This window comes from Aptenodytes patagonicus, chromosome 2 (assembly GCF_965638725.1).
Source record: "Aptenodytes patagonicus chromosome 2, bAptPat1.pri.cur, whole genome shotgun sequence".
NCBI classification, from domain to species: domain Eukaryota; kingdom Metazoa; phylum Chordata; class Aves; order Sphenisciformes; family Spheniscidae; genus Aptenodytes; species Aptenodytes patagonicus.
This window is the reverse complement of record NC_134950.1, coordinates 128070822-128096630: the sequence shown is the minus strand read 5'-3', so window position 1 is coordinate 128096630 and position 25809 is coordinate 128070822. Positions and strand designations below refer to the sequence as shown.

General features: G+C 43.1%; 1 protein-coding gene across 3 annotated transcripts in view; it reads left to right on the top strand.

The window, feature by feature from the left end:
• The first annotated feature begins 1060 nt into the window (after positions 1-1060).
• LRRC3B (leucine rich repeat containing 3B) overlaps positions 1061-25809 on the top strand; it is a 63604-nt gene continuing 38855 nt past the window's right edge. Inside the window, exon 1 of one of the 3 annotated variants that reach the window (XR_012994707.1) lies at positions 1061-1121. The gene's annotated coding sequence lies outside the window, so the exon portion shown is untranslated. Of the gene's footprint in view, positions 1122-1324; positions 1349-20117; positions 20135-25809 lie in introns of those variants that run through there. The other 2 variants (XM_076331154.1, XM_076331155.1) reach the window with 2 other exon arrangements.

Below are 25809 nucleotides of genomic sequence, written 5' to 3'. Positions count from 1 at the left end.
CTACCCAGGTGCTCTCAACTGGAGACAGGCAACAGAATCCTTTGCTGCATGAGGTAAATAGAAAGTTTACTTTGCAGAGCCAGAGTAGAAAAGTGCACAACAGAGAACGCATGTTTGAGTGAGCGAGGCAACCAAGTGGTGATGTTCCTTCAACCCTGTATTTTGACAGTCCATCCAACTGCTGCAACATAGCATATTTCACAGAAGCACCTCTCAGAGAAGAGTGTCACCCTGGCAAGCAATCATAGTAAACCCAAAGCAGGGTCTGAATAATTGGTTCTATGCAAAACCAGTTCAGAGGGTTGGTTAGGTTGGGTGCAGAGTAAGTTCACCTATTGTAGCAAAAACTGTGCAGCAGCAAGTTTGCCAAATCAAGTATTATACGCTGGCAATAATAGCTTTTCATTCAGATTGGCAAAACAATTAACCTTATACATATTTTGCTGGGGAACCTGGAAGGCACTGGGGAGAGCTGAAGCGGCCTCTGAACGCGCTCCCCGCCCGCCGTGGGCCGGCGGTGCTCCCGGCAGGCAGGGCTCTCCCTCGGCCCCCGGCGCGGGCGGCTGCGCACCCCGCGGGAGAGAGGGCGCCTGGCCCCGGGCACCGGCCTCCGCCGGAGCGGCCCCCGACTCTGCCCCTAGAGCTAGGGGTTGAGAGCCAAAATCAGTCCCGGGGAGGGACGGACGCCATCACCCCTCCCGGAGGAGCAGCTCCCCGCTCTGCCGTGGGAGCGAGAGGGGAGCCTCCTCCTTCCTTCCCTCCCTCCCTCCCTCCCTCCCCGCCCCCCCCGCCCCGCTCTCTCCTCCCTCCCTCCCTCCCTCCCTCCCGGCCTGCCTGCCTGCAGCCGCAGCGCAGGGGCAGGAGGGAGCGGCGGCGCGGCTCGCACAGCCGCCCGGCCCGCGCCCGGCGGAGGCAGCAGGGCGGGCGGGCGGGCGGTGGCTGCGCCCTGGCCCCGCCGCCCCGCCGGCAGGCTCCGCCCGTCGCTCCCATGGCGCGGCGGCCCCGCGCCAGGTGAGGCTGCGCTGCCTGTTGCGCCGCTGGGGCGCGGGCCGAGCCGCGCCGAGCCGAGCCGCCGGGGGCGACACGCCGCGAAGTTTTGCGGGAAGGCGCCGCTCCGCGATGTGAGTTGCGGGTCCCCGCGGCCGCGCTGGGGGGGGCGGTAGCGCCGGGAGGGAACTCGACGGGGAGGGAGGAAGGGAGGAAGGCGGGTGAGCGGGCGAGCAGCGCTGCTGCCGCCGCCGAGGGGCTACCGCCGTGCCGTGCCGTGCCACCTTGCCCGGCACTGATCGGCGAGGACCAGCGGAGATACTCCCTCCCCCGGCCCGTGCTGACGAGCCCCCGGCGCCCCGTGAGTTCTGGGGGGCGACGGGGTCGGGGCTCCGCCGAGGCAACGGGGGGGTGGGGAGGGAATCAAGGGGCGGAGGCTGCGGTGAGGGGGCTGCCACCCCCTCGCCTGGGACCAAGCGAGGGATTTGGGACCCGCGCCCCCCGATCCCGTACCGAAGCAGCGTCAGAAAAGGGGGAGAAAGAAAAGCGCACCCCCATATGTCTGTTTCCGAGGCGCCTGGCCGCTGCGCTCCCCGGCCGTGTGCGGGGCGGGCTGCCGGAGGTCGCGCTGATCAGCATGCAGGCGGCGGCCGGGGCGCGGAGCGGGGCGCGGGGCTGGCGGGGAAGGGGGAGGCGGAGGCGGGGAGCGGTGGGAAGCCGCCGTGTGTGTTGCCGTGGGATTTTTCCACTTTGAGACCTAGCAGGACCAGTTGCTACGGAGCAGGCGTTGGTGGCTGTGATGGGGAGGAGAGGGCAGCTCCCTCTGAACGCGAGCAACAAACGGCAGCGGGCGGCAGCCGGGCTGCAGGGGCAGCGGCGGTGCCCGCTGCGCCCAGGTGAGCTGCACCGCCCCGGGCCGCCCGCCCGCCCCCGCTGCCCGGTAAGGCACCGGGCGGGACCGTCGCGGGTGGCGCTGGGGCTCCCCGGGTGGCAGGTGCAGCCCCCCGAGGCGAGGTGGGCGGGCGCAGCCTTGGCGGGCGCTTGGCGGGGTGTGCCGCGCCCCCCGGCCCGGCGAGGGGACGGGAGAGCGAGGAGGTGGGGGAGGCGTCCCGCGGCGGCGGGAGGCTCCGCGGTGGCCCGGCGCCCCGAGCAGGGCACGGCCGCGACCTTAGAGCCCGCACAGAAGTGTCGTGATCGCTTGCGGTAAGCGGGTACCGAGTGCTCCGTGTGTGTGGAAACTGCAGGCTCTTCTCTCGCCTTTCTGGCAGTCTACACGTCCAGAATTTCCCTCTCCAGAAATTTGGAAAATGTCTCAGATGTGCCAGCGGGAATTTTTCTTTCCTTCTTGGCTTTTGCCTTCAAAAATTAGAAGATTTTAGAGTATCTGTTAGAAAATCACAAAGCGATTCAGGCTGCAGCTTATCACCCAGTCTTTCTGAGTGTCCCTAGACAGCAGAAATGGTGTGATTACAGAGTAAAACCAGCCAAATAACTTGAAAAGCATGAATAAACTAGCTACTTAAAGAGTCAGAATGAAAACCAGGCAAACAACATTTAGTGCTCCTTTCAAAGAAGCGAGCCCAGAGGTATTTACGTATATATGAAAATGACAAAATAAGCTACTGCTTTTGAGATGATTGTAATTATTTTAAAAAAATAATAACCATGAGAAAATGTTACGGATTTGGCAAGGAAAGGAAAATGAGTATTTTTAGAGCCAAAAACTCTGACCAGGGTAGCTTTTTCTGAGTGCTGAAAAATAACTGGCAACAATTTCTTCTTGTGGTAATCTGTCTAATGATTTGTACATTTAAATTGCAAGGTGTGCGTCACGCCTTACTGAAAGCAGTAGCTTGAAGGCTTTGATATACAGCACCACGGTGTTCATATGGCTTACCCGTTGATATTATTCTTAGTAATTTAATTAAAAAGGACGCACACACACAGACTTCTAGTTTGATTTCGAGGGAAAGTAAGTATTTAACCTGTAGAATGAACTAATTTGCGAAATCTTTGCTATGTTCAGAGTTTAATTTTCTAGTTTAGTTTCTAAACAGTAAAATTGCTTGGAATTAATTGTAACAGTGCGATTGCTTAGCTGATTCTGCAGCCCTTACTTGTGCAAGTTGCCGTGGGTTTCTATGGGATTACTCCCACAGATAATACTCTGACGACCCAAGATAGCAGGATTGGGCCTGTTGTCAGATAGTTCCAGCACATGGCACTATGTGGGGGTGCGCCCGTTGGTGCAGTCTTTCACTTCGGTGGGACAAGAACTTGGGGTTAAGTCCAGATCTCTTACATTTATTCAGCTATTACTGGTTGGGTCACTGAGCCCTGATCTTGCCTTCCCTGTAAAATTTGCGCCAACTTCAGTCCAACTAAGATGAGCTCCTGTGTGTGATTGTAGTTTTCCATTGCCTTAGGGCAGTTGAAGCTGCGCAGTATCTTGGGAGATCAGGGCCTGAGTGAAGGAGGAGGAGGACTATCTGCAACTATCAAGAATCAATGTGTTTTGCCTCAAATGAGAGATTAATTGAAAAAGAAGTATCATTTAATAGGCATATAAATTCATGCTCTGGATCCAGTCCTGTGCTAATAAAGTCCATGAGAGCTGTGCCACAGATAAACAGAATAGCAAGACTTAATTTAAGGATACATTAGCGATTTGTCTCTTCCGTGTGCTTTATGGGGTCCATATTTAAAATCTTTTGGGAGCTAGGAAACTCTTCCTGCTCACACTGAAGCTGCGTTAGAGTAACTTCAGAGCAAACGCATGATATGTCAGCTCAAGCAATAACCTCCCAGCAGTAGAACTGACATTTATAAAATTCAGCCTTACTCGGAAGTGCTAACTTGGGTGTCTAAACCCAGAGAAAATGTATTGCTTTATTACAAAATCACCTTTAGATGTTCAGTTAAATAATAAGGTACTTCTGAATCTTGCTTTTAAGGACCTTCCCTGCCACTTCACTAGGAATGTTTATGAGAGTAACGCAAGGGGTGCGTGGCTCACTGGCAGGAAGATTTTAAACTTTTTAATGAAATGAATAATTTAAACAAGCAGGAATATGTGTAGAAATATTTGTTGTTACCATTTCAGTTAATCAGAAGATGGACTAAGGAAGGTATTTCTTCTCACTAGAATATTGTGTTTGCGATGACTTACAGGATTTATATGTAACTACTGTCCTTGTTGTCATCTGTGTGCATGGTCTTTGGATCAGCCCTCACTTGAGAATGCAGATTAAATCAGTGTTCTGTGGCTAGCAAAATGATCTTTATAATTTTGCTTCATCCAGTAAAATTTGTTCATAAATTTAGAGAAAACTCTTACAGAGCTATGAAATTTAGAAACTTATAAAAATGCGAAACAGAACCTTATTTTTAAATGATGGTATTTTGAGCCAAGAATAAATTATTTGAGTTCATGGAATATGTCGCATTTACCTTGGCTTGTTTGGCCAAGCCTTTTTAAATACTGTTTTATTTATTAAAAGTAACCTCCAGAAAGTACAGTTTTGGTAGAGCACTTCAGTACTGGTATGAATCAAATGTCAATATGTCTACAGAAACTACAAGCAATAAGGATATAGGAATTTCTCAGCACATTCAATAAGTATTTTTAAATGGATTACAGTCTGTAAATACATGCATGAACAAGGTGTGCCTTCTACTCTTAAATCCAATGTGCTGTGGGTGAAGTAGCATCAAATTTAGAGTTGTTCTCTCCTGGTGAATTTAAATCTCTGCTTCTAGTTTTAATCCAGCTCTTTTCATAAAGTAGTTTCTGTGTTTCTGTCATTCTGGTGCAGTTTGTTAGTTTGGATGTACAACGGACACGTGGGTGCATCCCAGAGGAAAAGCAGTATGATGTGGTATCGGTTTTACTTGCTGCTTCATCTGAGCTCATGGTTTGGATAAACAATTGCCAAACCCACTGTGGAGGAAGATCTCATTATTTCACAACAGTTAAAGATGTATGCTCCTGCTTCGCGAAGATCTCTGTGGGCAATTGGTGTCTGCGTCCGTACTTGCCATTGATGACTTGCATTGCTTACCCCTATAGACTAAGCAGGATTGGTAGCTGGTGCTGGCTTGTTTTACACGGAGACTTAGTTTGAACTTCGAAGAATAAACAAAATGCTTACTGCTACTGAACAAGAAAGTAACTTTTATTCCTCTCCCCTGGATATTTAAATGCTCTATTGAGTACATTCAGCAAGACGAGTTTTTTTTAAAATTAGCTTCTTTCTGCACTGACTTCAACACTGGACATGGGAAAAGCCTTTTACCATAAGGATCGACACAGCTCCTGAGTTCTGCTTTCCATCAGCAAGGAAAAGGCAATGGTAGCCAAATTAAAATGGGGTTTCTCTCTCTGGAAGGTATGAACTTTTATAGGGATGAAAAAGAGAGAGAGAGAAATGGGAACAGATGAAGAAAGTCAGATGTCCTCAAAATAGGGGAAAAGTAAAAGACAGCAAGGAGGAAGATAGTGGGTAGTTTGACTTTGCGAACGATGAAGGGGTCGGTGGGGTGGTACCGTGGCCCTCTGGCGCAGCTCCCTGCTGAGCCATGGGCTTGCTATGGGACTTCAGAAAAGATGGGTTGGTTTATTTCAGTGGGACTAGGAGCCTTGCTGAGGGATTGAACTTGGCTTTTTGTGTCTCAACTCCACAGATAGAAAGGAGATAAAAATGCCTCTCGAGTAAACGGGGCTGGTAAAAGGCCTTTTCAGAGAGGCATTGAACTGGATAATTGGAATTTTTACTTAAACAGGGGTGAAAATTAGCACTACAGATCTTGATGTACTTGATTAAGGTTTACCTCCCCTTTTCAGGGTCAGTTCAACTAGCTAGTGTGTGTTTTAAATGAATTTTGTCCTACATTAATAAAAGTTTCATAAAGCTGCTAACTTACCCTTTGAGAAGAAGAAAAAAAATGATCTTTGCCTGCCAAATAATACTATGAAGATATGATAACAAGAGAAAGTGAAAAGTGATAGAAGTGAGTGATAGCACATAAGTGGGATGCTACTCTGGCATGGAAGCAGGAAAGCAAATGGAGACTAATTAATTATTTAAGGAACAATAAATGAAAAGTCTGGTTATAAAGTGACAGTAAAAGGAGAGACAAACAGAATAAAAAGAAAGTTGGGAAAGGGAAACAATGCATAAAGAAAGTAGAAGGTGGACAGGAGGAGATCAAAGGGGCAGGGGATGGATGTAAAATTTCCGTGGAGTTTTCAATTGGAAAATATAATCTGTATAAATCCATATATTGCAGTGCTTACATAACAACCTGTATTTTACTCAAATTGTGGCAGTCTGACACAGAATGTTCTTCTGGGGTGTCACTTCATGTTCCTGCTTCATCCTTTGGACACACAACCTTAGTTAATAGGGCACGTGTTTTTAAAGGTGGCATGCCTTAGTGACAGGCTGTCTTAAGAGGTATACTTTGTGGATGTTGTTAGTGTTAATTTTCTCCTCTGTCAAAGTTGCAGTGAAAGTTACCTCTTCCTCCAACAAATAATAGCATTGATTTTAAAGGGAGTATTTTTTTTTGCAGTTTACCGAAACTGGGTTGCATACTTTTGCAACTGTGCTAACTAAAGATATTTTGTATGTAAAGATTGTGAGTATTCAGCATTTCATTAGAGTGCTTGAACGACTGAGTATTTAATATGCTTGTACTGGGAGTTAGTGGGACACGTGAAAAGCATGTGAGGGTTGTTTCCCTCATCTAGATTACAAATGTGTATCGCTTTGGCAGAATTGGCTTCATGCAAAGTATTTTTCTAATACTTACAAAGTATACATTTTTATGTGCATGTGAATAATTTGCAGCAAAAGGGTCAAGCCTTTGGACATTCAAATAAATCTATGCTGTTTGCTATTGTAAAGGCACTATAATTAAAAAGAAACAAAAGCACTGGGTGTACAGTGTTCAGTTCATGCAAGTACTCCTCCTCCTTTAAGAACAGAGGCAAGTACTTCTTCTTAGAAGAGGAACTACAACAAAAATTTTATATGAAGTTGCTTGCTAGGTCGTATGTGGTTAAGCGAGCAATGGTGGTTATATAGCTTATTGATGAAACTTCAGCTTATGAACGTTAAAACCAAAATAAGTTTAAGCTACCAGTGTTTTAATTCTTGACTTTTTTTACCCATTTTTATTTTGTGTTGGGTAATGAAAATTGGCACAGTCTATTTAGACTTCCATTTAAATTATTTTTAATTCTTCATATAGCAATATTTGTATATTGTTTTCAATACAGTCTTACCTTAAAAAAAAAAAACCCAACACCAAAAAACCTTTTCATACACTTCTAAAAACAGATTCTGTAATGCTTTTTTTAGTCTGAAGTTTTATTTTGAAATGGTGATGTTCTGTTACACTTTCCTCCATCTAGGCAAAAATGGTATTTGCCAAGAACAAAAATCTTGAATCAATATGTGCAAATGTAGGAGTTCCAGAAGAGGGAAAATACTCAAAGGCAGGAGCCTGTCACAAGACTGGGACTCAGTAAATCCAGGGGTCAGTCTTTATAGCAAGTCTGGCTAGGGTTTGGTTTTTTTTTTTCCCTAGAGGTACTGCAAATGGTCTTTAAAATTTATCTTGATTCCTCTGTATTGTTAAACATAATTTATTGTTATTAGCGTCGAAAGAGAGAATGACCCTTAGTTCTTTTCTCCTGAAATGAAGTTATCAGAGTACAACTGCCATTGCAACCTTCAAATAGTCTGATAGTGTTTCTAAACGTCCTTTTTGCCCTTGTTTTCAGCTTTGTTGACACCGAGTCATTGAGATGAGAATTGGTGACTTTTGAATAGTCTATTTTTAACAAAGTTTGTAATAGAGTATTACTGTTCATGAATACATGTCGGTCCCAGTCTGCATGAGCACTAAAAGGGAAGGCATGTGTCAGAGGAGAACTGCTTTTAAGTACTCATTTTCGGGTTTTGCTGTTCTCTGGGTGTGCCTGGTCCTGTTCTGTAGATAAGAGTATCGATCTTCACTCTGCTGCTGCAAGGATATCTCCTTTTTTTTAAAGCTGAGAGATTCCAAACTGTTTCAAAGAAAATGGCCTACATCACGTTATAAAACGGGATACGAATGGGAAATTGTTTTCTGGGATCTTCAAACTTAGAGTGAAGCAACTCCCAAAACATCAGATCACAGTATTTCTCAGACCTTCACTTGTCACTTCTCGCACACTGCAAATAACTGAAGCACACCAATTCAAATAGAGTAAGAACATCTCAGCTTCGACTTAAAAGCAGCACATGGATGACAGCATGCATAAACGGGCAGTCCTTTCCCTGTAAGTATGTATTGAGGCTGCAAAGCGGAGATGTCATGTCCCTACAGACCAGATTACTGATCCCATTCTTGGTTTTAAGCAGTCTGTTTTCATTGAAGGGTTAATAATTTCTGTTAAGAAAGTGTATTGGTCATTCTCTGTTTCCAGAACCTTTCACGGTTTTTGCCCTTTGACAGAAGAAATTGTACATGTATTCTGCTCATCACTTTCATCGATTACATGGTATGCTTATTGGCAGCTTTCATGCATAAATAGTTATTTTGCTAGAGTAGGAGATGGCAGGATTTAGACACGTAAGAAGCCTAAATCTTAGCCTCAGAAAAAATTCCTGATGGATAAAAATGGTATTTCAATAACTTTCGATCCAAAAACTTTTCTTGCAAAGCGACGTGACTGTTCTTCTTGCCAGTCACGACAGGTGCTCCATCTGTACAAATACTGCCTAATTTGAACCAGTCAAGCTTAACGTTTTTTTTTTTCCCACTATCTGCCACATTTTCAACAAATTTTCTCAGTTCTTTAAACAAGTGTGAGGCAGCAGTGTGGAACAAAATGGACGGAGGCCAAGCAATTCCTTAATTATAGCAGATTTTTTAACACATTGAACAACAACAGTCAACTGTGCAGTGTCAGTAGCACTGCAACTTCCCTTGGTTGTGAGCAAAAAAAAAAATATTTGCATGAATCTGTTAAAAATTGAATGCATGCTGTTGTATTGCCTAATATCATCTCAGCCTTTCTCATTGTCATGCTGCATGAACAACTATGAACGTTATCAGCTGTGTGCTGTTCTTTTGATCTGGTTTGTGCAGCAGTAATTGATGTACCCTCTCGCTTTCAGTCTTTGTTGTCTGAGAACGGCTCTTTCTCACAAGCTTGCCATAGGCATAGTTGCTATTACACCTTTGCCACCGATTTCGGCTCACAAATGTGTATTTATTTTTTACATACAAAAAGCTGTCGTGCTGGGGATCTTTCTTGATACGAAATCAGACTGCAGGTCAGATCCAATAAAATGTATTTTGCATTAATTTCAGGATTAGTTTGGATAAAAATACTATTCCAATTTGGACTTTCTGTGTGGCTCTATCACCACACCACAAACATAATTCTACAGACTGTCCCTTCTCCAAAGAAGAACCTAGCCTTCCCTGGGAGAAAGTCTCTCCATGCAGTGTCAGCTCCATGCACTGTCATCTTAGTATTTTTTTCACTGTGACATGCATGACTCGGCAAGCAACGCTTTGATGGTAAGTAAATTGCTTTAAAAAGTTTATGGATGTTTGAGTTAGCTGGGAAATCATTAGAAAAACATGAGGTGAATAAGGACACTACAGGTTGCATAGGTCCTTTATTTTCCTCTTGCTGTGGAGCTGCAGAGCAGGTAAGCTCTGGCTTTCTGTGGGCTCCCCAAAAGGAGTCTTGTTGACTGGAGTTACTGTGTCTTGGTGGTTGTTTTAATGAAGCGATTTTAATAATGTGGGCTAAAACTGCTAGTTTTAAATTTTGGTTCTAGAAGCTGTGGAGTGCAGCTTTGAATCCCAAGTAATCACTTGGGCTTCTGCAAAGGGAGACTAAAATACTATCAGGCTTGCAAAGCAGTGCTTCGTTAACGCAAAGCAGTGGGGAGCTAGAGGCTGATTCTGTGACCACGTGTGTACTTCCATTCACTTGGCTACTCCAAGTAGCCTTCTTAATTTCCTATGCATCCGTAGTTTACTCAATTTATTTTTTTTAAAGAGAATATTATTATTACCTTTTTTCTAAAAATATTTAAGGCAAGGGGTTGCAAAGACTGTTGAATTTAATAAACACCTGTATTGTAGCAGAAATGACATTTTTGTGACTGCAGATTTGGTGTGCGTATGCAGGAGCTAATGGAGCTCTAAAAGCATTTGGTCTCGGCCCTTCCGACGTTGTTGTTTCTTCATTTTGGACCAGTCGCAGGTAAAGGGCACTGACAGGGTAACTTTTTAGTGACTTAAATACCACAGCTGACAGAGAAAGATTTCATTTCTGAGGATCACCTATCAGGGAAGTGCACTTCACTATTGCCATCTAGAAAAAAAAAAAGCATGTTTGTTTTTAATTACAGATACTGAGCTTGTTGTGGTCAGTTGATGTGAGTAGAGGTAGGCTGACTGTAGAGGTGGAAAGTTCGTGGTAGTGAAAATTTGAGCTTGGTGAGAGGTGGACTACTTGCTAACGTTGACACTGTATTCAGGTTCACTGTTTTCACCCATATACCTGACCGTTCTTGGAGTTACCTAGCAGCATCTTGGATAGAAGGGTTGCTCCTGGAAACAGTTCCCTTTTGGTCTGAGAAATTAGCTATAAACTTTGTCCCTTCTCCAGTATAACTTAGACTAGATGATTTTATTTGACAACTTAATAATTGTACCTAAGCTGCCTCTGAAAATATTTTGCACTTGAATTTTATTAATCTTGAATATATTACTTCTTCAAAAGAATTTTTATAGTTCTTACTAAATAAAGAATGAGCCTGGAAAAAGGAAACTAAAAGTAAGTAAGTGCTCTGTGTCTTCACTTCCAAAACAAATTCAATATATAAAAAAGTGTAATTATATTATCTTTTCATCATTTTCACACCAGAATGGGGGGAAGAAAAGCCCATCTGTGTAAACCTTTTGAAACCTGCTTCCTGTGTCATAGCCCATACTTCTTCAGATTAGAGAGGAACACTATTCCTCAGATGCAATACAGAGAATTTTACTGTTCAACGACTGTGATAACAAGCAAAGAAAAGACTAGGCTGAAAGTCAGGTGCCCTGCTGCCCTACAGCAGCGGTGGTGCTGGCATCTCAATGTCAGTGTTGTAGAAGGGAGTGGGCGTTTGCAGGCTCCCCGTGAGCCTCATCATTGCAAGGGCAGGGTGTACCTATGACCACATCAGACCACAGCTTTGGGGAACACCTCTTTACTTCAGGGGCTCTGCAGGACATTGTAAAGTTCACCTTGCATCCTTATGCTGCGTTGTAGTTCCCCTTGCTGGTGAAAGCCTTTGATTTTTCATTAGGGGTTTGACTCTGGGTTCATTTGAAGGGGGAACTTGATTTCCTTGCCCATTCAGAAAAGAAACCACTACCAACAACAACAAAACCTCAAACCAACCAAACAAAAATGCCAGCCTCTGTCAGCAATAATTCATCAGATGTGACGGGGTCAATGTTCCTCAGTTTGGGCTTGCATTTGTTGGGCTTGGGGGCGACATGAGAGGGAAGTGCTGTCTATGAAGAGCTGGTAGGGATGTACCAGATAAAATACCTGGTATGAAGGCTCATCTGAAGGGATGAAGGGCAGAAAAATCAGAACATGCTGAAACATTTCCTGTAGGATTTGTACCTCTGGTGAGAGGTTGTTGTGGTTTAACCCCAGTTGGCAACTGAGCACCACACAGCTGCTCGCTCACCCTCCCCGGCTCCTTCCGGTGCGATGGGGGAGAGAATCAGAAGAGCAAAAGTAAGAAAACTCATGGGTTGAGATAAGAACAGTTTAATACTTGAAATAATAGAATAGTAATAATAAATTGTAATGGAAAGTAAAACAAAAAGAAAAACAAAAATCCAGGGAAAGAGAAAAAAAAATTATGCAACCGCTCACCACCTGCCGACCGATGCCCAGCCAGTCCCCGAGCAGTGATTGTGGCCCCCCAGCCAATTCCCCCCCAGTTTATATACTGAGCATGACGTCATATGGTATGGAATATCCCTTTAGCCAGTTTGGGTCAGCTGTCCTGGCTATACTCTCTCCCAGCTTCTTGTGCACCTCCTCGCTGGCAGCGTATGGGAAGCTGAAAAGTCCTTGACTTAGTATAAACACTGCTTAGCAGCAGCTAAAACATCAGTGTGTTATCACATTATTCTCATGCTAAATCCAAAACACAGCACTATGCCAGCTACTAGGAGGAAAATTAACTCCATCCCAGCTGAAACCAGGACAGAGGTAAAAGATAAAACATCCTGCTAATGCTAAAGCATATCCTCGCTAAGCTTACATTTACTTTCTTGGCAGCCCTGATGCAGGTGTTTTCCTGGGCCCAGAGAAAATGGGTGGTGTTCATGTGCACAGGACATGGGGATTTGTTAGGGCTGAGACACGGACACTGATACAAAGGGCAAGTCATGGAGCTCCTAATCCATCCAGGGAAGCATCTCAGACAGGAGCTCTGTCTGGGCGTCTGCGTGAAGGGCTCACAACTATGAGCAGTAATGGGCTTCTCTCGGGAGTCATCATTTTAAAAGTCTGTTCAAGTTAAGCGCTGGGCTTTTCTGCAAAAGAGGAGTTTCTTTATAGGATGGGTGGCTGGTGCAGGGCGTAAGAGGAATGATGAGGAGTTTTCAGTACCTGCTGCTGCCAAACTTAGTTATGCTTACTGCACTCTAAAATACTGCCATTTGAGTTTTTAACATGAATATCGTCAGTGTGAGTCGAGAATGTTTTTAACTGCCATGGTTTGCGTAAGGCTTTCAAGGTTGTGATTCAGGACTTCAGGAGGTCTTCTCCAAAACCTTACTGAGAAAAAGTGCTCAATTCTTTTCCCTTAATGATTGGCATGCTTTTGGGGAGGGTGGGTAGGGGAGATTTCAGTGCTCTCAGCAATGGGGGAGTCCCATGTGGCATTTTGCAATGTGGGTTTAAAATCTCTAACTTGCCAGCCGTTTCCTTTTTTTTTTTTCCTTCCCCAGAACTTTTAAAACCTTGTTCTAATTTTTCTCTGAACCAAAGTGATGTTTAAAGAACAAAGTCTATTAGAGATGTTGGCACAACAAAGAAAAAGAGTTTTAGATGATGTGAGTCAGCTTAGAAGGTCTGAAATGGGAGGTGGATAGGTCTTTCTTTTCTCAAGGGAAAATGGTCATTCTGAATAAGAAGGTAAGGTGTTCTCAAGGTGTAGATTAGAAGAGTCTTCAAAAGGCTTAAACAAGTACAGCACCTCTGCATTTCCCAATCAAGGGTGGAGAAACGTTTTATTATAGCATAGCTGTGTAGTGAGTTAATAAAAAGTAAACTTTGTGTAATTTTCCTTGCAAATATTTGGATGCTAATGAGAATGTTTACAGTCCCTAAACTTTCTACTGTTTTCTTTTTATCTTACTGTCTCTCTTCCCTTTTCATTGCTGCTGCTTTTTGAAAGTTATGTTTTCCCCTCCTTTAGAGGTGTCAGCTACAGAGGACTCTTCCCATGCACCAACTTAACACCTCGTGTGGGCTAAGGGTTACACAGAGCAGGGCAGCAAAAGACTTTCAGTGCAGGTGCCTGGAGCTGGTCCTCCCGTACCCCTGCCGGAGCTGATGGATGGGTCTGCTGGGGATGGAGTGGGATTCTTACGAGGAGAAGCAGCCACAGGAATGTGCATAGGTTCAGATCTGAGACCAGGGTTGTACAGAGGTGTTCCCATTAGTGATTAGGTTGCTATTTGTTTTGGAAACATCAGTATTGTGGGGTTTTTTTTTTGCTTGAGAATCACTCACATTTAAAGACTTATGGTCTTTATGCAGGTAAACCTGCATAAATCTGAGCTCACTGAAGTTGCTTTGATTAAGGTGGGTGTAAGCCATAGTAGATTTATGTCCGTAATGCGCATGCTGTCTCAGTTTGTGATAGATTTATGCAAAATCATAATGAAAACACCTTAAGAAAGGATGTTATTCATACTGATTTGAACACAGTATGTGTCCAAATGGGAAGTGAGGTATTGTTCCTAACTTGCAATATAAAAATACTTGAAATAACTATTTCTGGGACTTCAGTATTATCTATTGAATTCATATCTACCCTTGTCATCTGACAGGCTACTAAAACAAGATTCTGCTCAAAATGATAGAAGTGACAGTCATACAATGCATTTCATTCCTGCTGAGCCCTGTTATGTAGTTAGTTCGGGAGATTGGGATCTTGCTTCAGTCGTTCAAGGACAGTCCTTTGGAAAGGATTTGCAGAATTTGTAATTGTGCCCATCAATCCCCCGCTCCCCCCTGCAAGTATGGTAAAATTTCTGTTGCAACCCTACTGTTCTGTGTTGGGGAAACACCATTTCTATCTTACTTTTTTGCTTGTTCCCTCTTTCTCAACCCCCAGCGGTTGCGTTGTACTTGCAGTGAATTCCCTCTGCTACTGCCACGGACCATGCTTTCCTTCTTTTGCAACGTTGTTATGTAGAATTGCTTCTGTGCTCTGTCAGCATTTGACCCCTTGCAGCTGGCAGTGAATAGAAGAAATCATATATACAGAGACCCAAACTCTGCCCTTAGCTACTCTTGTGAAAACCTGTGGCATTATACAATTGGCTTGGAAAGACTTAAGAAATCCTGTGAGATCCACTCCACTGAAAGTCACTCTGTAAATGTTAGACAGGGCTGTTGTTTTTGCGCTAGTACATTTTATTTTAAAGCCGTACCTGAACTGCAGTCGATGATACTGTTTCGTAACATTAAAATAGAGGGACAGATTTGGAGTATGAGATGTGCTGTGCTGTCAGTGGAGTTCGCTACTAAAACTGTCTTAGCTAGGCACCGTAGAAGTGTCTGTGCTGTGAGACAGACATGCTCTGTGGGCTTCTGGTTCCTGGCAGTGTTCAAACCACTGGTCACGATGTGACCATCCTGCTCCATGGCCTGAGCTCTTTTGGGATGGAACCAGGCGCATCTGCTGGCAGGGCTGGGCAGCGGAGGTGCCCAGAGTCCTGGGCCCATCTTGGTGGACAGTGGCCCTGCAGCACAGCGAGTCCCAGGCAGCAGAGGACGTTGTCCTTCTGTCCTGGTTTCGGCTGGGATAGAGTTAATTTTCTTCCTAGGAGCTGGCATAGTGCTGTGTTTTGGATTTAGCATGAGAATAATGTTGATAACACACTGATGTTTTAGTTGTTGCTAAGCAGTGCTTATACTAAGTCAAGGACTTTTCAGCTTCCTGTACGCTGCCAGCGAGGAGGTGCACAAGAAGCTAGGAGAGAGTATAGCCAGGACAGCTGACCCAAACTGGCTAAAGGGATATTCCATACCATATGACATCATGCTCAGTATATAAACTGGGGGGGAGTTGGCTGGGGGGGCAGCAACTGCTGCTCGGGGACTGGCTGGGCATCAGTCAGCGGGTGGTGAGCAATTGCATCGTGCATCACATGCTTTGTATATTCTTCTTCTATTATTATCATTATTATTATTATTACTACTATTTTACTTTATTTCAGTTATTAAACCATTCTTATCTCAACCCACGAGTTTTCTCACTTTAACTCTTCCGATTCTCTCCCCCGTCCCACCAGGGTGGGGGGAGTGAGCGAGCGGCTGTGTGGTGCTCAGTTGCCTGCTGGGGTTAAACCACAGCACCTTCCTGGGCCAAGAAAACTCGGTTTAGGTCTGGCATGTTCCTGGCACCATCCAGTATGGAGCAAGCGCAGGGCTGAAGAACGTAAAGGGAAGGTGCTTGCACCCACTTGGTCTCCAGGCAGTGGGGTGAAGCTCTGGGGTCTGGCCTGTGGTGGTGGTGTAGCTGACTGCCCTGCTGTCTGTGACTGCGAAACATAGCATGCGTGGAGATGTATGTTGCTGTATGGAAAGGCCCATATGACCTTTTTGTTTCATGTTTAATGCAGAACTGTAAGAAATAATGTTCAGCCTATAGACAGATATTGTACTGACCACAGCATCTTTGACTCATACTGATCTCTGCGAGTGTGGAGGTTACTTCATACAGCTGGTCCACAAATAACTGAAGAGCTTGAATAGCTGTATAATTCTTCTTTAAAAAGGTGTTGCAGTGATAGACCTGAGCAGATTGAAGTTACAGTCAAAAAGCCCTGCCCTGAGCCGTTTACTTTTTTTCTTGGTTTCTGTGTGTTGTGATCCTACTAAGACAAGAAAGCAAATTATGAGAAGTGAGGAAGTGAAGCAGAAGATATGATGAGAGATATTATAGACACCTCCAGTACCGTCATTAGACATTTTTAACTACTTCTAATTCTTTGAAAATTTTCAAAAAGAAGAGTTTTGTTTATTTTTTCCCAGACTGAATGGAAATTTTGCCATTGCTTAATGTAAAAAGGGAGTCAGAAATATCAAAATTACATGTGAATTATTTATGTGTCCAATTCGCTGTTGTGAATGGAGGAGCAAGGATCTTAAAAGCTGTTAATTACCATGAATTTTATTGTACTGACTGTGGTTCTAGCTGCAGGCCACGTAGTCTCCAGAGGGTAACCTAGTGCCGTGCAGTCTAAGGGCAGTTCTGGGAGGGAGGAGGGAATGTGCCAAAACGCTCACTGCTGAGCAGTGAAGTTATGTCTAGATCTTTTGTCATGTTACCGGAGAGTAGTGGTGTTTTTCCTTCAAGGCCTGAAGATGAACATCTTTATTTATGTTTCTTCTGGTATGTCCAGAACAGGAAAAAGAATAGAACAAAAGTTACGGTGCTGTAGTACAGCATCTTCACATTTTTTGTTCTGTGCTTCCTATATTCAAGGGATTTCCTAGCAAGAATAGAAACATCTGCAATAACAACTCCTATTTATGTTAAGCTTTTGCAATCAGCATGCAGTCTGAAATAATTACAATGAATACACCCTCTGCTCCAAACACTCACAGCTTGAATTTATTTCAGGCTTCTTTGCTTCAGAAGTCTGAGAACATAATCCCTCATTCTGCTCTGCTTCATCTCCTTTGCATTAATTTATTCAACAGTACCTTTTGTGAGCTTCATTAACAATGGTCATGCCATAATAAATTACATGAATCAAGAAGTTTTTAATTAAATAAGTTCACAAAAAAAAAATCAAAGCATAATAAATTTAATTAGGTAACATTTTCCTGTAATAAATTTGCACGAGGTGTGTAATGAAGTAGGCTGGGGTAAAATCCATAATCTGAAGTTTTTTAGCCTTTATAGCTTTACTAATTTAATCTGCAAAAAGATTTTGCTTTCTTTTTTAAAAAATATTTTTAAAAAATCATGTGTCAAACATACCTAGTTGTGCAGAGGATTATGCAAATTTAGCAGAAAAACAGTAGTTACTGACAAAGACATGGCTAAGAGTGTTTTACCCTGCGAAGACACAACTTCCAGCCTTTCCTCCTCTGTTTCTTTTAGAGCTGCTCACCCAAGTCAGGGCCGTTTTCTCTAATCTGGCAGTGGCCCTTCAGCTCCATTCATTTTTTTGGTGCTGGGCAGAATTGGGGGTATTTTTGGTTTGAATTGGCCAACGTATACAGTAGAAAGAGCACATTCAGAGCCGAGTCTCCATGCCAGTGCCGTGTGCATTTAGCTGGGCTGCTTGCCCAGGCATGTGGGGAGGAAGAGTAAGATCAGCCTTGGCCCACATGTGCAATGCCATGGAGCGACTCCACGGGTGTCCTCAGCAGCTACCGGCACTTGTCTTTGCTTTCTCTTTCCTAAACTTGCATCCAAAAATCATAGGATTGCTATACCATGCCCTGCCCCCTGACCTCTTACACAGCTCAGCGAGGCTGCTTTCACTTAGGCAATGTTCCCATCTAAGGGATTTGATCCAAAAAGGGGAGATTTGGTTTTCCTTTATGTCCAGGATATGCAGCAGTGAATAGTGCTCTGATTTTCGATGATGAGACCATGCAGGGATTGAACAAAAAACAGTGGGAGTCGACACAGAAAGGGAATCTTTAAAATTATGAATATTGGCTTGTGTTTTTCCCAAACATCTTTGCAGAGTCAGAGAGAGCAGTGCAAAGGGAGTAGGCTGGTACATTACATTCACTGTTTTGGTTTGGTGATGCATAGAGTCAGAATAATGTTTTGTAATTGTCTTTCACAAGTGCAAATGGCAATGTATTGAAGGCTGTGAAAAATAATTACCAGTATTTATATCTCTGTGAAGCATCCTTTCCTTTTGATATTTTAATTTAGGGCTGATTTAGAGAGGTAAGATTGATGTCAGCAACATCAGTCTATACTTTGGGTTGGGTTTCTGGTTTTTGCGGTCTGCTCCCGTTATTCTATGCACCATCAAACTCTGAAACTAGGGCATTTGACTTTTGGACATTCTGTGAAAAAACATAGCACCAGGTCATTTGATTTGTATATACATACAATTGGGGATGCAGGGTGAGAAAAAGATGTATGATGAGGCCGATAAGGGAAAGACAGATGTAAGGTCGGATTGTGACAATGCTGCCTGTGGTGACATTGACGGTGCTGTGTCTCCGTCCCCTCCTAGTCAGCTGTTGCCTCATCTTAGGTCACTGCAGGGGTAGCTCAGTGTTTGCGGGAAGCAGAAAAAAAGTGTCTGTTGCATTTTAATACTGGCTCTGCCAGTAATTCTTCTGCTTTCTGTGAGATGTATGTAATATTTAACCATGTGAGGTCTGTTGTGAAGATGACATGGCGACTTATCTGAGATGCTGTATAACCTAAAATTCACCAGAAAGGTCACAAACCTGTGAGCAGGTGGATCTCTTACAGTTCTCTGACCCACGGGCCACAGTTAATTGTCCACCAGAAGACACTGTAAAGCATTTCAGTATATCCAGATATCCTATCTCTCTCTGTCCCTGCCTTTTTACATTGAAAGAGAAGCAGCTGTAATTCCAGAGAAGGTAGGAGGGCATAAAGTTTATATAGCAGAAGCACACCTATTTTACAGAAAATGCCCCATTTAAGTTTTAGTGATCTACCTGAACAATTGCCAGGCAGCACTCCTAAAGTTGTAGAGTATTGTACAGAATCATTGCTGTAGTCCTTTGCAAAATTTTTGATAGCTTGTAGCATGCATGGTAGTCTGGTGGTGAAGAAGAAGAGGGACACACAGGTCCAGAGAGTAAAACCAAGATGAAAGGAAAGAGTTAATGGGAATACAAGGGTAGGGGAAAAACTGATGCACAAAAAAAGAGGGGGGAAATTAGTAAAGAAAAAATAGGAATTAAAATGCAAAGTGTTGGCTGAGAAAAACAGCTCACTAGTAGTCACTTGCTGGGATGAGAACATAGTACCTTCATCAAGAGACTCAAGCAGACCTCCTTCCCCAGGAGGTTTGGGAATCTCCCACGTGAAGGATCTTGGGGTGAGTGGGAAGAAACTCTCCCTCTTAAAGTGATATGAATTAGATGGCTGAGGCAGATAAATTTTTTAATTGTTTCTGGAAAAGAAGACATTTGAAATTAAGGTCTTGATGACAGGAGTGTGTCAAATTAATGCCTTATGTATTTTTGGAATTATACAATGTGTCATAAGCCAATTTGGTTCCAGGGGCAATGTGACATCTTCTCCCTTGTGAGTGAGGTTTCCAAAGGGCTGAAAAGCAAGGAAAATGTAAAGCGAAAAGAGAAGTTGTCAAATGGAGGACAAAGGCATTGACTGGGCTATTTAAACTGTATAAATCAGTGATGGTGTATCCTACCTCTCAACCCCATCTGATAGCTCTGTGTGTTTAGGCTGTTAGATCTGTTTTCCATTTTTGGTCTGTTTCACGGCAATAGATTTTACCTTGACCTGTAAAGCCAGTCACATCCTTTTACACAGAGTGACTTCCCAGAGAGCAGAAACATAAATCTACACTGTTGCCACGAGGTGCATGCTGTGCCTCACAGCAGATCCGTTTTTTTACTCACAAGAATGTGTGCAAGAGGGTTTTGCTGGGCTGCTGAAAATATTTGCGCCGCAGTTTTACACACCAAATTTTTGTTTCTTCTGCTTCTAGAATCTGAATAGTTTGGAAAGGAAATGTAGAGTTAACATCTGCAATCTGAAATGGTCTTCCTTTTCAGAAAAATACTGTTTCCAGCATTCCTGTTGGGGAAGAGGAGCTGTCCTTTCCAAGACATTCGGTATAGGTATGAAAATGTTCAAAGAGCTGACAATTAATAATTATTATTCACTGTTGCTGCTTTGCTTCTAGTACAGTGAACATATTTTTGGAGTAGAATTAAATCCAAGTCTCTCCAGGGGCTACTGGTATTTTGCTAATGCTAAATTAAAGCGTGCCATGTGCTGTGCACTAGGGCTGGTCAGCAGTGGCTTGACAGAATTTAATTGCATGTGTGGCAGGGGTGCTCTGGGTCACTGCGTGGTAGGTGTGATACAGCTGCAATCTGGTGGGAAAGCAATCACATTTTCATGAACAGAAAGGAGGCATTCCCTAGCTGCTTTCCATCCTGCCCACAGGTGAGGTGGTCCAGCTCCTGGAGTGGGCCTCCTGCACAGCCAGTTTTTGTTCCTTGTGCTCATCACCTATCCCTTTGCTTTTTCTACTCCCAAGCTGTAAATACTTAAAATGAGAAATAAGTTAATTAGAAGCCATGAAACAGAGGTGGAAGCTGAGCTACCTTAAAAAATCAGTAACTGAAGAAGCAGGTCCAGATTGGAGAAGGGAAGTAGTCTTTATAGCCTTCAAAATTACCTTCTTGTTAGGCTGTTGAAGCATACGTTTGGAGGTATGAATACAAAAATTTAGTAGTACTCCCTCTTTGGGACATGCTGGTGTATGTTGGAAGTCCCTAATTGGCATGTCATCCTTTACTGCCCCATTTTGAGCACTCTTCCTCTTTATGTATGTTCAGTATTCTTTTCCTTGATGAGGTCCTCACCTTTCTCAGCCGTATGCTTTGAGCATGTTCACCCTGCCCAGGCTGGCGCAGTCAGTGCACAGCATGCTGCGGCACGTCTGGGCTAAAATAAAGTGTTAGTAGGAAGACAACCACTGAAATGAAACCTGTGAATCTTGTACCTGAGCCAGCAGAGCCGCCGGGCGGGGAAGTTTCCTGAAGACCCAAGCTGAAGGCCCTATTCCCAGGCTCTCCTTCTTCCCGCTCTCTTTCCGTCTCTCACTGAGGGCTAAGCTAGCTCAGGCAACCGTGCACTGGCTGTGGATAGGGTTCACAGGAGATTGGTTACTGCGATCTCTGTAGCGTGCAGTAACTAAAGGGGTAATTCATGGGATGCAATGCTCAGTGAGGTGTAGGTGCAGGTGAAGGTTTAGGGGAGAAGTACCCCTGATGTGTACTGCACCCACAGCGGTCCTCAGTGAAGGGTCTGCTGCCTCAGGGCAGGGAAGGAACAGGAGCTGTGGTCGCGACTCGGTGCAGGTGCTGTGGCTGGTTAGGTGGTGGCAGGGCAGAAGAGTTCGGGAGGAGAGCGAAACATTGAAAATACACCGGGCTTGCATGATGTTTGGGAGTTACTATGTGGAATGGTGACATTTTGTTAATTTATTTAGTAATTTGTGATGGCAGTTGCTGAATATTGAACAGCTTAAATCTAAGCAACTGGCATTTCATGCTTTGGTGAAGAGAAAGTGGGTGAGTGGAATAGTAGGGGTAAATTGTGAATAGGAGTGAAACCAATATGTGCAGCTTTCTCTGAACCTGCCCACCTCTTTCTTTGTGTAATATTGAGCAACTGGGGCTGTGCTGTCTCAGCTTATCATCAGTAATCAGGCTATAGATCTCCAGGGACGTGTTTTGCTTTCAGTTGCTTTGGTAGAAATCTAAACTTACTACCTAGATTATTTCCATTTAGACCAGCAAAACTGCAAACAGAATTTGAGCCTTTTTTGACAGTTTGGTTGGTGGGAAGTACTCTCATTTTATGGGAGCCTGCTATCTTTCTTTAGTCAAAGAAGAAACTGCTTGAATACAAAATGAGAGAGCATTTGCACTATTGTCTTTTTCTTTCCTTCTGTGGGGAAGATTATACTAATCTTAGTAGGAGTAAAAATAACAGACTTCACTATAAATTAATTAAAAGTACTTAGTTTATTAAAAAATGACATTTTCCTAATCCGTAAAATTTCTGCTAACCTGTAAGAACATAGGACACAAGACTCGACCAAGTTAGTTACAAGAGGTGTATAGTGCTGTAATTGAATTCCTTCAGCTGTTTCAAACATTTTTCAGGGAGATTCTTCCGCCCCTCTTGAATTCCATGCAGTTTTTCTTTAAGTGGCCCACTGGATTCCCTATATGCTTTTTAATGCTAGGCTGGGTAGGTATGTTTATGAGTTGCCGTCCTAGGCTGCTTTCTCCAGAGGTGTAATTTAGAAACTAGTGTTTCATTCATTACTGTGTTTACCTTGCTCTGAATCTATGATTTCGTCTGTTGTTCAGCTTGCAGACTGATGACTCATTCCTTTGCTTCACCCGATAGCTGCACATGATCTTATCCCATTCTTACATGAGCTTTGGTAGCGAACTAACAAGAAATGTTTACAGCATTCAGGGTGAATCGCAATTCCACAGAGAAATTTATTTTACAAAAAAATAAAAAGGAAAAAAAGGGTTGCTGTAACTTAACCAATTTTTTCTAATCATTTATCTGTTTTATTATGCCTCTGTTCGGCCTCACAGTATATGTAAAGGATGTAAGAAGACGCTCTCTGCCCCTTTCTAGCATGCATGGGAAAAGTCAGGGTGTGCAGAAGCAGAGTGGTGTTTCCATTCAGGAGCAGGGTGTAGCAAAACCACCAGAGACATTCATGTCAGCCTGTGGAAATCCATGTAAAGAAAGAAATCCTAGTGCGATGTCCGCTGTATTTGCAGGAGTTTTCTGTAGAAGAGCAGCTTCCTCCATGCCATGTCCCCACTTGACTTAGCAGCATCCTGTAGATGTGAATGCCTGTCTCTGCAGAGCAGGATGTGCAGAAGATGAAAAGATGGGTGGTGGAGGGACACATGGTGACTAACTCTTTATTCCTGGAATTACACCCTCAGCATGGAGGACAGCATTAAGTATATCCCTGATAGGCTCCTCACACTGCATCGTTATTGGGGATTAAGCCATTTTCCCCACGGATCCTGTACTTGGCAGAAAGCTCTGCAGGAAGGGGTAGTGTGCCTCCAGATTTAAACATACGCAGAAACCAGCACTTGCATAATAGATTAGTTCTTTGTCATCCACCAGTTTCTTCTGTTCTTTGACACGAGTTTCAGATACTGCACATGTTGATTTTCTCCTCATGCCATGTGGTCCTAACACATGGTGAAGGAAGGGCATTCAGACTTGAATTATTTCATCTCCCAGAATCTGTCAGTTTTCCAATGTCACTTTTTTTTCTTCCTGGTATCTCTTCTGGTATTTTTATTTAACTTCTAAAAAATAGGACATTGAGTTTAGATTTTTACCTTAAAACTGGTTGTTCCTGTTCACTACTAAAAGATATATCAGTGAACTGCAACTGAAAGAATTACCAGGGTATAATTTTGCCTTTTTTTTGGGGGGTGGGGAATTTGCTTATATTAATTCTTCTGCTTTGCTAGGTCTGTGAAGACCACAAGGTTCAATTTCTCTAGGTAATTCTAACTTGTTCATTTTCAAGTTTTTATCTGCTGGCTTTGAATGGTAAGGGGGAATTTGCAGTAAAGACTTGTAATGGAATTTGAAGAGTACGTTTATCATCAGGGTAAATAAAAAAATCTCTTTCCTTATTTTGGTAAAGGTGTCAGCCAGCGCTCTTGCTGATGGTGTCCTTTTGAACTAACTTGGATTATTGTATTGTGCAAAGCGCAGAGTGCAACAACCAAGTGATACCAGGCAATATTTTTGTTGTTATCTGCTGATAAGTGATGCCCTTATGATAGTTAAAGGCAGCATAAAGAGTTTACAGTGGGCACACTCAACCTGTCTTCCAAGTGCTGTGTTCATGCCCCTTCCCTGCTAGCCACCTGGGACCTGTCTTCACCTAGTAAACACTTTTTGTGGCCATTTGGAGGGTCTGCATGACCACAGGTCCACAAAACCATTCTTCAGCCTGGCTGCCAAGCTGTCTTTGCACAAGTTAGAAGCTGGGTGGTGAGGGTCAGAACTGGGATTTCTCTAAGGTTGGTTTATTAGGTTCCTTCGGAGCACAGGAAAAACAGCCTTCCATCCCACTGCATGTTAGAGTATCACTTATAAGCACTTCCCTTCTCTGTTTTATTTAATAGTCTGGCTGCTGTTGAGCTTTTGCAACTGTGAAGTCAGTTGGATTCTTGTGTACCTGATTCTGTGGAAAAAATTTTGGCCAATGGTGACTGGTATGAAAGAGGAGCGTGGACTAATTCTGTTTAACAGCTTGTGCAAAATATATGTAGGAGTGTAAGGACAAAACTGTCACTACTGAATCTCAGAAGTAAATGTAAGAAAAATGTTTAGAATTTAGGGAGGAAGGAGAAAATGGTGTGCACGGATTGAACATGGAGCATCAAGTCCCCGTTCAAAAAGAGAAGCCATCCAAATGCTGTTGGGGAAATTGGTAGTTTTCCAAGAGCGTGTTCTGTTGTATCTTGCTACTGATTAGCAAGTCTGTAAGTTTTTGGTGCGTATCATAGTTTCACCACATGCCATTACAGCTTGCCGACTCAGGTTAGTGAAATTTGTTTCTATGGAGGATGAGTATCCTCACAGGATGTGCACAAAGACGTTGGCTGATTGTGTTCTTCACCTTTTTGAGAGAGCTAAAGTGTTCGTTACAAACAACTTGTAAAAAGCAAAGAGCATTTCATCGATAGTGTTATGTGAACACAAACTTCTTGTGTCGTTTTATATGAAGCAGACCAAAAAAACCACGGTAACTTACAAACAACAACTAAAGCAAGGCTTTGAAAAAAATACGGATTTCGCTTCTATCAATGTAGCAAAATATTTACTTAAATGACTGTGACTTTCATTTGGTGTTGTAAGGGAAAATATTTTTACACTTCATTTCTTCTCTTTACCATAGTGTTGAATCTTGCTTACTTTATGTAGTCATGCATGAATACACCGAATTAAGTAATATTTTTATGAGTTACCTGGACATTTGAATTTCTTATGCATGGACCTATGAATTAAAGAGTGCTAATTGAAAAAATGGTTTCAGATGAGTTTAAATTAAAAGATCAGAGTAACTCATTATTGGCTCCTTTACATAGATACTTTAATTGTTTTGTTTTTTTTTTTTTTCCTTAACATATGTACATATATTGCCTCTGGTTTTGTAGCTTTCTAATATTATTTCCTCTAGGGTTCTTTTCTGCATTAATTTTTGTGTATACCATTTTTTCATGGATCAAATTAAATGAAATGAAGATACTACAAGTGAAATAAACAGAGAAATAGGTTAACATATAGAAACATAGAAAACTTGTCTAGGAAATAGCTTTTTAAGTGAGTTACTCCAATTGGTAGAATTAATCAGGCTAACCAGAAAAGAATGAACATTTTTGTGGAGAAGGGTGAGGTCATACTAAAAGAAAGTTGTGAAACCCCAAGGGAAAATATACAAACAGGAACTTTTAAAAGAATCTAGCCTTATGACCAGAAAGAACTGGAAAAAAAAAATTAATTGCTTCCTTGCCATCAGCCCTTTCCCACCCTGAGAAAAGCCATAAACAGCAGTGAGTAAGCAGTGGTTGCCAGCACTCGGAGATAATGACTGTGGGCAAGTATGTGTTGGGCTGCCTTTTTTAGGCTTGCTGCCTAAGGAAACTTCTCTTCAGCATAAAACAGAAATAGAAATTAAACTTGTTGCCTTGAAATGTAAAACGAGATTGTT